The following is a 12144-nucleotide window of genomic DNA, read 5'->3' as shown; positions in this document are numbered from 1 at the left end:
CTGTGTGCAAGGCTAGTGTGCAAGGCTTGTATGCAAGGCTAGTGTGCAAGGCTGCTGTGCAAGGCTTGTGGGCAAGGCTGGTGCGCAAGGCTAGTGCCCAAGGGTTGTGTGCAAGGCTAGTGCCCAAGGCTAGTGCGCAAGGCTCGTGCCCAAGGCTAGTGCGCAAGGCTTGTGTGCAAGGCTAGTGCGATGGGCCAGTGCCCAAGGCTTGTGAGCAAGGCTTGTATGCATGGCTTGTGTGCAAGGCTTGTGTGCATGGCTTGTGCGCAAGGCTTGTGTCCAAGGCTTTTGTGCAAGGCTCGTGCGCAAGCCTAGTGTGCAAGGCTTGTGCGCATTGGCAGGTAGCCCACCACCATGCACGATCCAAATGCCACTCGAGCGACAACACGGTGCCAAGCCGGGCATGGTGTGCACTCAAAACCAATCAACGGACAGAGGTCATGCGTCATGGGGGGGATCTAGCAAGGCCATGGGGAAGGTCATGGAGGACCTTGGAAGCAAGCGCAAGACGAGAGCGAATCGAACAAGGGGCCAGGACGGGGCCTTGTGCCCATGGTCTTCGCAAGACTGCGTCCAAGGCGCCCGAAAGCCCAAGGGAACCCAAACCCGGCCGACACTTGCAATCGCACATGCTCTCTGCAACACACCATCAATGCCGCCCAACGGGGCCAGCACGAGCAGTCATCCGCGGTCCCCTGGCCCTGCGCACGTTTGTCTTTGAAACCGAGCATCAATGCCACAGAAAGTGCCGGGGCGCCAGCTGGAGCCATCATCCGCGTTGCCATGGCTCGCTTGGCCTTGGCTTGCCAGTCCCCGACACGAGCAATCGCGCATTTTCTTTGCAACCGACCATCAATGCCGCCCAACGAGGCCAGCACGAGCAGTCATCCGCGGTCCCCTGGCCCTGCGCACGTTTGTCTTTGAAACCGAGCATCAATGCCACAGAAAGTGCCGGGGCGCCAGCTGGAGCCATCATCCGACGTGCCATGGCTTTGGTCCCATGGTCTTCGCAACCGAGCATTCGTGACACCCGACGGGGCCAGGACACCAACCCTTCCGACACGAGCATTCGCGCATGTTCTTTGGCCACACAACGGCGCCAGCACGAGCAAAATCATCAGCGGTGCGGTGGCCTTGCACGGCCTTTTGTCTTTGGAGCCAACCATCAGTGCCACGGGAAGTGCCGGAGTCCCGGCATCCGCGGTGCCAAGTCATTGCGCCCTTGGTCTCTGCAGCGGGGCATGCCGGGCACTCCCAACCATTGCAAGCAAGCAAGCAAGCAAGAAAGAAAGTAAGTAAGTAAGTAAGTATTACATATAGGGGCGGGACATGCGGGGAGATCTGCGAAACGTGCACTACGGGGCACACGCGTACCTACCGGGGCATACCGACCCCTATTGGGGCACACGTGTGCATATCGGGGCATACCGGGCCTATCAGGGCACACGCGTACATACCGGGGCATATCGAGCCCTACTGGGGCACACGTGCGCATATCGGGGCGTACCAAGCCTATCGGGGCATACGCATGTATCCCAAGGCATACCGAGTCTATCCGGGCATACGCGTTCATACCGGGGCGTAACGGGCCTATCGGGGCATACTTGGGCATATCAGGGCAAAAAATGCCACAGAAAGTGCCGGGGCGCCAGCTGGAGCCATCATCCGACGTGCCATGGCTTTGGCCCCATGGTCTTCGCAACCGAGCATTCGTGACACCCGACGGGGCCAGGACACCAACCCTTCCGACACGAGCATTCGCGCATGTTCTTTGGCCACACAACGGCGCCAGCACGAGCAAAACCATCAGCGGTGCGGTGGCCTTGCACGGCCTTTTGTCTTTGGAACCAACCATCAGTGCCAAGGGAAGTGCCGAAGTCCCGGCATCCGCGGAGCCAAGTCATTGCGCGCTTGGTCTCTGCAGCGGGGCATGCCGGGCACTCCCAACCATTGCAAGCAAGCAAGAAAGAAAGTAAGTAAGTAAGTAAGTAAGTATTACATATAGGGGCGGGACATGCGGGGAGATCTACGAAACGTGCACTACGGGGCACACGCGTACCTACCGGGGCATACCGACCCCTATTGGGGCACACGTGTGCATATCGGGGCATACCGGGCCTATCAGGGCACACGCGTACATACCGGGGCATACCGAGCCCTACTGGGGCACACGTGCGCATATCGGGGCGTACCAAGCCTATCGGGGCATACGCATGTATCCCAAGGCATACCGAGTCTATCCGGGCATACGCGTTCATACCGGGGCGTAACGGGCCTATCGGGGCATACTTGGGCATATCAGGGCAAAAAATGCCACAGAAAGTGCCGGGGCGCCAGCTGGAGCCATCATCCGACGTGCCATGGCTTTGGCCCCATGGTCTTCGCAACCGAGCATTCGTGACACCCGACGGGGCCAGGACACCAACCCTTCCGACACGAGCATTCGCGCATGTTCTTTGGCCACACAACGGCGCCAGCACGAGCAAAACCATCAGCGGTGCGGTGGCCTTGCACGGCCTTTTGTCTTTGGAACCAACCATCAGTGCCAAGGGAAGTGCCGAAGTCCCGGCATCCGCGGAGCCAAGTCATTGCGCGCTTGGTCTCTGCAGCGGGGCATGCCGGGCACTCCCAACCATTGCAAGCAAGCAAGAAAGAAAGTAAGTAAGTAAGTAAGTAAGTATTACATTGTGGTACCCTGATCCCGCGAGAGGGGCGTGGGGCGAGCCGCCGCGCTCTCTTCTCTTGGTCTCTCGTATCCACGTGATTGGCGTGTGCATTTTAATATTGATTTGAATTCATCTTTCATGTGAACTTGGGATCACTAAGGCAATCCGAACTCCACACGAAAGAGAATGGCAGAGTCGCCACCTAGATGTGGGATCTAGGACCCGAAATTAACCAGAAATCTAGACTCGCTACCTGGTTACGAGAATGGAAGGTATGGGGAGTTATCCGCCACATGCACCATTCTTGCCCGATAATCGGTCTTCGATTCCAAAAGCTAACTCTTTTAAATTTATTTTAAATGGCTCATTCAACTCTATGTTAATGTGCGAACTAAGTGATATGCATCCTATGATCTAATTTCAATGTGAATCCTAGATGTGTATCTTGATTTATTAATTTGTCTGGATTCATTCTAAGTGAAAGTTCTCCTAGAATTCTAATTTCATGGAAAGCCCTAAATGATTTGATTAAGCATTTACAAGAAAATTAATATCCAAAACACCACAATTTGTTATGGTGCCGACTCGCGGGTGGTATGCCGTCAGACATCCAAGGTGCCTACGTACCCAAGCCTCACTGGGATCAGAGTCGACGTAGTTCGGTGCATTTAAGCTAAGCTACATATGCCTAACTCAACTAGGACACCGATCTAGACGGGATTGACTGTTTCAACAGTTTTAAGAGAAGTTATTTAATTCAAGTTGAGGATTTTATTATCTTAGGATTTCATCGAAGATGCTATATGATCCTATCTAAATGCAAGTTGTCCCTTACACTAATGCAGGTTAGCCTACATCCTAGTTTACTAGGCTTGTCCTAGGGAAAAACTGGATGACTAGTGTAACTTGACCTATGGCACGGTTGCTATACATAGCAAGCGTCCGTGATGAGGCTGGACTCCTAACTCTAGGACTCCCTAAAACTTAGGACACAACACGACACGACACCATTGTTCCTAAATTGGGCTCTAAGGGTTCTTACGACGGAAACCATAATCCAATGGTTCCGAGAGACACGAGATGAATCGAGATGATGAATAGTGTGAGGGAATGAGAAAGATAGAGAAAGGTGCGACTGAACTTGGGAGTGCCAAATTGCCTACGTACCCCGTGATGGGGATCAAGCCACACGTAGTTCCGCTGGGGAGGTTACTTGGATTTTGGAAAACAGAATTGGTATTTGGATCAGGAATCGGGTTTGTATTTGAGCATTGGACTTGAGATTCAGAAACATTGATTTAGCAATGGGATTTTGGAATTGGGAATTTGCATCAAAGAATTGAGCATATAGGAATCATCAAGGGTTTGAATTTTGGGAATTCAAAATGGGCGGGCTTATGAGATTCGGCCAAATGGATTCAGACATGCGACTCAGATTGTGTTGGGATATGGCTTGGTTAGGCAAAAGGGAGGAAGTTCTATTAGGTGTAAACGGGCATTAGTAGAATAGGGGAATGACTCGGTTGTGACATGGAAGGCCGCCACTTGGTCGAATGCGACTCGGTTGCATTGGGATGGGTTGATTAAGGAATTGGATTGAGTCAACTAAGGGGAGAGTCCAATCGGTTAAAGAGGTTGAGCATACTCGACTAGAGAGCTGGGTCAACTCGACTAGGGAGGTTGGCTAGAGTTGACTCAGTTGAGCTGGGTTGGGATCCCACTTGGTTGGATTGTATTGGGGCGATTTGACTTAAGCTGCAGGTGGCCTGGCTGGGTTAGATTTAATGTAACCAGATTTATGGATAAATGGTGTGCCTCAGTGAGTGGACAAAGGTATGGCTTGGGTTGATGTGACTCGGTTATAGGGTTTAAGGCTTATGGGTATGGGGTTTAGTGAGTTGGGTCTAAGTTAGGAGCAAACCCGAGACTAGCCATGGTCTAACCAGGAGGAAGCAGGGTACAAACCAGGGTGCGCACCAGGGTGCACCAGGGTGCGAACCAGCAGGGAACCAGGGTGCGAACCAGCAGGGGAACCAGGGTGCAACCAGCAGGGAACCTAGGTGCAACCAGCAGCGAACCTGGGTGCGAACCAGCAGGGAACCAGGGTGCGAACCAGCAGGGGAACCAGGGTGCAACCAGGAGGGAACCTGGGTGCAACCAGCAGCGAACCTGGGTGCAACCAGGGTCTAACCAGAGTGCGAACCAGCAGGGAACCAGGGTGCGAACCAATATCGAACCAGGGTGCGAACCAGTAGGGAACCAGGGTGCAACCAGCAGGGAACCAGGGTGCAACCAGTAGGGAACCAGGGTGCAACCAGCAGGGGAACCAGGGTGCGAATCAGTAGGGAACCAGGGTGCAACCAGCATCGAACCTGGGTGCAACCAGCAGCGAACCTGGGTGCAACCAGGGTCTAACCAGAGGCTAACCAGGGGGAAAACGGACCCTACATGCTTCCTAACATGGTTTTTCTTTTAAAGTAAAAGATATGCATGAAAACAGACCCTACATAGAATTGAAATAAATGCCTACCTCTTTGGAAACCCACTTTGTGTTTGATTTTTCTTTGATGTTAATTCCTTGAAGATGATTCCTTGCTTGATAATGACTGCTTTTGATATATATCACCCAACGTATAAAATCACCCGATCCGGCAAGGATGGCCGAACCCTTGAAGAGATGAGGGAGAGGCATGAATTTTCTAAGAGAGGGGTTCTTTTTTCTTCTCCTCTTGGATGGTGGGATGAGAGGGTATTTATAGGAGAATGGGATAGGAGGTTAGGTGAGGTTAGGTGGTTTTGGATGGTTAGGATGAGAGGATGAGGTTAGGTAAGGTTAGGTGGGGTTAGGTAAGGTTAGGTGAGGTTAGGTGAGGTTAGGTGAGGTTTGGATGGTTAGGATGAGAGGAGAGGTTAGGTGAGGTTAGGTGAGGTTTGGATGGTTAGGATGAGAGGAGAGGTTAGGTGGTTTTGGATGGTTAGACCCAGGTCAAGATCTGCCATTGATCTAACGATTTACGGAAATCGGGTCTCGGAATGGAATCAGGGTCCGGGCTATGAAGTGACCCTAGCTTATTTTGTCCTGATTGATGATTCGTAAAGTCAGATCAAGATATTAATGACCTAAAACATATAAATCAATGATAGAGGGGGTTCTCACATGGATTTAACACACTAATTTCTTTGTTGATTAAAACAAAACAAAATGGGGTGTCTACAGATGCCCCTCTTTGGTAGAGATGACATAGTCATTGAATACCAAAGCAAAAAATGACAAAACCATTTTGCGTAGCTTTAATCGACAAAGAACTCTCTAGACACAATGTACCTTAACATAATGCAACCTTCACATAATGCAATACCCTAGATGAAATCCTGGAATTTGGAATGCAAAAAAAAAAATCCCGCTGCGGTGCCGCTCACAAACGGGCAACGAGAGAAGATGAGACCATTCACAAATGGATTCAGAAAATGAGATACCGTTCAGAAACGGGCTCAAAGAGGATAGGAGGCCATTCACAAATGGATTCGGACAATGAGGTATCGTTCACAAACGGTCTCAAGGAGGATAAGAGACCATTCACAAATGGACTCGAGAAATGAGGCACCGTTCACAAACGGGCTCAAGGAGGACATGAGACCATTCCCAAATGGACTCAGAAAACGAGACACCGTTCACAAACGGGTTCAAGGAGAAGACGAAACCATTCACAAATGAACTCGAGAAATGAGGCGCCGTTCACAAACGGGCTCAAGGAGAACACGAGACCATTCACAAATGAACTCGAGAAATGAGGCGCCGTTCACAAACGGGCTCAAGGAGAACACGAGACCATTCACAAATGAACTCGAGAAATGAGGCGCCGTTCACAAACGGGCTCAAGGAGAACACGAGACCATTCACAAATGGACTCAGAAAATGGGACACCGTTTACAAACGGGTTCAAGGAGAAGACGAGACCATTCACAAATGAACTCGAGAAATGAGGCGCCGTTCACAAACGGGCTCAAGGAGAACACGAGACCATTCACAAATGGACTCGAGAAATGAGGCACCGTTCACAAACGGGCTCAAGGAGAACACGAGACCATTCACAAATGGACTCAGAAAATGGGACACCGTTTACAAACGGGTTCAAGGAGAAGACGAGACCATTCACAAATGAACTCGAGAAATGAGGCGCCGTTCACAAACGGGCTCAAGGAGAACATGAGACCATTCACAAATGGACTCGGAAAAAGGAGACACCGTTCACAAACGGGTTCAAGGAGAAGACGAGACCATTTACAAATGGACTCGAGAAAAGAGGCACCGTTCACAAACGGGCTCAAAGAAACAAGAGAATTTTTATGAACTTGAATTTGTCGTAGGATTGGATTTTTTTGAATTAAGGATTTGGATTTGATAAATTTTTTATTTTTGGGAAATGAGGTACCGTCCGTAAACGGGCTCAAGGAGAAGACGAGACCATTCACAAATGGCCTCGAGAAAAGAGGCACCGTTCACAAACGGACTCAAAGAGGACATGAGATTTTTCGTAGGATTGGATTTTTTTTTTAGTTAAGGATTTGGATTTGATAAATTTTTTATTTTTGGGAGATGAGGTACCGTCCGCAAACGGGCTCACGGAGAAGACGAGACCATTCACAAATGGCCTCGAGAAAAGAGGCGCCGTTCACAAACGGGCTCAAAGAGGACATGAGATTTTTCGTAGGATTTGAATTTGACGTAAGATTGGATTTGTTTTTTTTTTTTTTGAATTGGGATTTGATTTGATGAATTTTTATTTATTTTTTTTGTATTTTTGGGAAATGTGGCACCGTCCGCAAACGGGCTCATGGAGAAGATGAGACCATTCACAAATGGCCTCGAGAAAAGAGGCACCGTTCACAAATGGGCTCGAAGAATTTAGAGGTTTTCATGAATTTGAATTTGACGTAGAATTGGATTTGATGAATTTTAGATTTTTTTTTTTGAACTCAATGAAATCGGGGACATTATAGATCGTGCCCAGTAAAGATATTGGAAACCAAGACTTTGACGAATGATGAGACGACCAACCTTATGAACGAAGAACCATTAGTAACAAGAATGGATTAGGAACACTTTTATGAAACTTCAACAAGATTTTTCTCAATGAGACTGTTGGTCTTGTCTTCTGGGGATTTTGATAACTGAAACCTTGAACAAGACAGTTGAGATTGGTAATTTAGAACAATGGCTCTCTTGGATATAATCATGGAAAAGTGGGATTTGCCTCTTGACAGGTGTTTAGATAAACATTTCTTGACCAGGATAGTATTTAACAACTGGAAGGAGATTCCGAATTTTAATGGTTCATCTTTCTGAGAAATTGGCTCAACCACCATTGCATCTGGGGCTCTTCCAAGCTTAAGGTGCCTTCCTGGGGTATGATCTTTTTACGAAAGTTGGGCTTTCTGATGTTTCTACTTCTGAACTCTTCTGAGTTGATCTTCTTTGAAATGTAGCTGTTTGACTAGATTCTCGAACTCCTTCATACGATCGCAGGGAGCTGACGAGGCTGGGCCTTCTTCACCGAGACAGTTGCATCATTTGGACACCAGGACGACGATTGACTCTTTCTAAAGAGAAAACTTAGATAAAATGCACTACTCAAAAGATTGAGCAGCTCTGAAGGAGTGAACATAGAATGACAAAGATTGACTGACTACACTGACAGACACAGTAATACTTCTGACTTAGTTAATATTTTATTTGGTAAGTCTATCCTTTCAAGGAATGTTTTTTTTCAATTGGTGCACATGGGACTTCTTCCTTGAAACAGTAATGCCTCAAGGATTTAATTACGCCCCTTAAGATTGCTTAGCTTCAATGCCCCCAGTTTTGAGGATATCACTTGAATTTGCTTGAATTTCAGTTGATCTTCAGTCTTGATACCGGCTGTAGCCTTCTTATACTGATTCTCTTACCGTGACCAAGTTACCTCTTCAGGGTTTTTAACTTGGCGGACCGCGCTAGCCTTAACTTTTGCCTGAACCACCTTTCTAGGTTTTCGATCCAGCAGGCTATCCCCTTAGCTTTTGCCTAAGCCGCCCTTTCGGGTTTTCAACTTAGCAGGGAAATGATCTTAAATTTTGCCTAGACCGCCATTTCAGGTTTTCAGTCTAGCAGATCTTCAAACTCCGTTCTTTTTTTTCTTTTTGTGTTTCGGGACCTAGATCATTAAATCTGAACACCGGAGGGACTTTATAGGTAGGATAGGGCTTTACAAAGAATGGCTTAAGGCTCAACAAAGATTTCGACCAAACCTGTGAACAGGTTGCCTCCATATCCCCATGTAGGAATTAGGACGTGTGTAGTTCAGGGCAAATGCCCCTAGTTTGAAAATAAATTGTTTGAAGGTTAATTGATTTTTCTTTTTTCTTTTCTTTCTGGAATAATTGGTTTCTCTTCTTTTGGAACTTGTCCTTCTTTTTTTTTCTTTTTTTTTTTGAATCGACCGAACTCGGTTTAACCGAGCTGCCTACGTACCCCAGTGTAGGGATCAGGTCTTGCGTAGTTCGGGGCGAATGCCCCGAGTTTGATGGGTTTTCAAGAAAATTTGATTTAGGCTCGAAGGGTTTGCAAATCGGTATTCTTTTGACATTGGGTTTTGATTTTGGGATTTAATCGGCCAAAGGAGGCCTTTCGATGTTCAGATTGGGAATCGATCTAGGTTACTAGAGTCTGTCTGGTACTGATTATTTATTTCTTTTTTTTCTCTTTTTTTTTTCACGGAGTTTGACGGCATTTCCAGGTAAGATAATGGATTTTCTTCTTTCAAGATTCTAATGCGTGCTTTCGGCTTTCATAGAGCGAAACTTGTTCTTCGACATCCTCCATCTATGGATTTGTAACTCTTGATATCTGATGATCACTTTTCAATGCTTGCTCTTGAACTTCTTATATTGAATTTGTTGGCTTCATGTTATGAATTTGAGAACCAAGGTCATTGATTGGAAATATGAAAGTTATTTCCACTCTATGCCCCTTGCATAGCATATGATATTCACTTCATTCTTTCTTGAACCTTCTATCTGGGTCTTTCTCTTGACATTAATGGTAACGCTTACGGGACCATCTTTTTATCCTCAAAACGGGTTTACCAATTCTTCACACTCTTCAGAGGGTAATGTATTTTCAATCGGCATTTATTGGATCAAGGTTTCAGTGCCAGTGTTTACCACTTCAATTTCATCTTTGAAAGGTTGGGATTGGCGCTCCTCCTCTCGTTCAAGTAATTGCTGTGACTCAAGTGGAGTTTCGTCAATTTTGTCCTCATTTGAAGAGGGAGTCTTATTTTAAGATCAGAAGCACACTTAAGAACAGACACAAGTGAACTTTTTGGAACTGACTAAAGTTTTATTTAAAGAAAAGCTATTACATCAGACGACCTATCCTGAACATACTCAGGATTCACAACTCTAAATAAGAAAGGGAAACAGAAGATAACTTGCCTGGACTAGGCATTGACCTTTAACTGTAAGACCGGACTCAACAATTATACTGACCATGATGACTGACTCAACATAAAATAGTAAGTGACTAAAACTTTAACTACTGCAACTGTTTGGCGTTGAAGGCTCGGCGAAGGCTGGTTCGTTCTGAACATCATCATGGCTGATACTTTCAATTTTGGACAATGATGACTGATTCGCATAGGGAAATGCCCCTAGCTCAAGGATTCTGAGAGTGAACTCTGAAGGACTTAGCAAAATAATCTTGAAAAAGGTAGCCCCTAGAGGAGGAACAGACCAGGGGTACAAGCAAGATTGGATTATCTGGACCAGGCATGATCAGATCATGAGAACGCATAATCGAAAGATTGTGAGATTCTGCATCTGCCAGTTAGGGGATGGCATGAAGATACAATCGAATCGTATGACAGAAAAACGAAAGACGCACGATCAAAAGATTAGATGAGATAGCATAAGATTGCTTTCAACGGATAGATCATGAATGACTAATCCTATGAGATCTTTGGAAATGATGGGATTTATATCCTAACTCAAAGGGAATTTTTTTTTTTTCACATTTTATCAGTGTTACCTGAAGGCATCAACCTTAATCCTAATCTATCGGAGTGGAGAGAGAATCTCGACTCATGACTTTGTTCGTGTATATAAGGACCGATCGTGACCATTGGAAGATGGACCACGGCCTAATCTAGACACCAATGGGTAGGATATCCTAAACTAGGCTCACACACGTGATGCACATGTGTTCGTATACTACATGCATGTGTAGGTTAATCTAGGGGTAAGGCCAAGAGTTCCCTTAGCGCGAATCCCTGCTCGATATACTGTACCAGTGTCCGGCGTATCAGTACGTGAACAAGAGATCCGTTTACGTACCATAAAGGTACCAGGCTAAGGGTGGAATGCTTCTCTAGCACAGAGGCACCAGGTGATGAAATCCCAGTCAACCATGCTAGATAACACTCCGGGTTCCTAAAATAGGACGTGTGTGTACGTGAAATGCAAGGGTTTAGATGCAAGTGATGTAAGTGTGTGCAATAAGTTTGCGCAATCTATGATGCCTTCAGGTTTTGTTAGATTAAGTTCAAGTAAAATGTGATGAGAAAATAAAACAAGGCAAACTAATCTAACAAGTATAGAGTTTTTATGAGCCAGTTAAATTAAATTCAAATGAATTATCTTTTGAAATTTTAATGAAGTTAGGTGGTCCCCAGCAGAGTCGCCAGACTGTGGTACCCTGATCCCGCGAGAGGGGCGTGGGGCGAGCCGCCGCGCTCTCTTCTCTTGGTCTCTCGTATCCACGTGATTGGCGTGTGCATTTTAATATTGATTTGAATTCATCTTTCATGTGAACTTGGGATCACTAAGGCAATCCGAACTCCACACGAAAGAGAATGACAGAGTCGCCACCTAGATGTGGGATCTAGGACCCGAAATTAACCAGAAATCTAGACTCGCTACCTGGTTACGAGAATGGAAGGTATGGGGAGTTATCCGCCACATGCACCATTCTTGCCCGATAATCGGTCTTCGATTCCAAAAGCTAACTCTTTTAAATTTATTTTAAATGGCTCATTCAACTCTATGTTAATGTGCGAACTAAGTGATATGCATCCTATGATCTAATTTCAATGTGAATCCTAGATGTGTATCTTGATTTATTAATTTGTCTGGATTCATTCTAAGTGAAAGTTCTCCTAGAATTCTAATTTCATGGAAAGCCCTAAATGATTTGATTAAGCATTTACAAGAAAATTAATATCCAAAACACCACAATTTGTTATGGTGCCGACTCGCGGGTGGTATGCCGTCAGACATCCAAGCTGCCTACGTACCCAAGCCTCACTGGGATCAGAGTCGACGTAGTTCGGTGCATTTAAGCTAAGCTACATATGCCTAACTCAACTAGGACACCGATCTAGACGGGATTGACTGTTTCAACAGTTTTAAGAGAAGTTATTTAATTCAAGTTGAGGATTTT

This window comes from Tasmannia lanceolata, unplaced genomic scaffold (assembly GCF_043159265.1).
Source record: "Tasmannia lanceolata isolate RefF3 unplaced genomic scaffold, GAP_Taslan_0.1 ptg000037l, whole genome shotgun sequence".
Lineage (NCBI taxonomy): Eukaryota > Viridiplantae > Streptophyta > Magnoliopsida > Canellales > Winteraceae > Tasmannia > Tasmannia lanceolata.
This window is presented reverse-complemented; position numbering follows the sequence as displayed.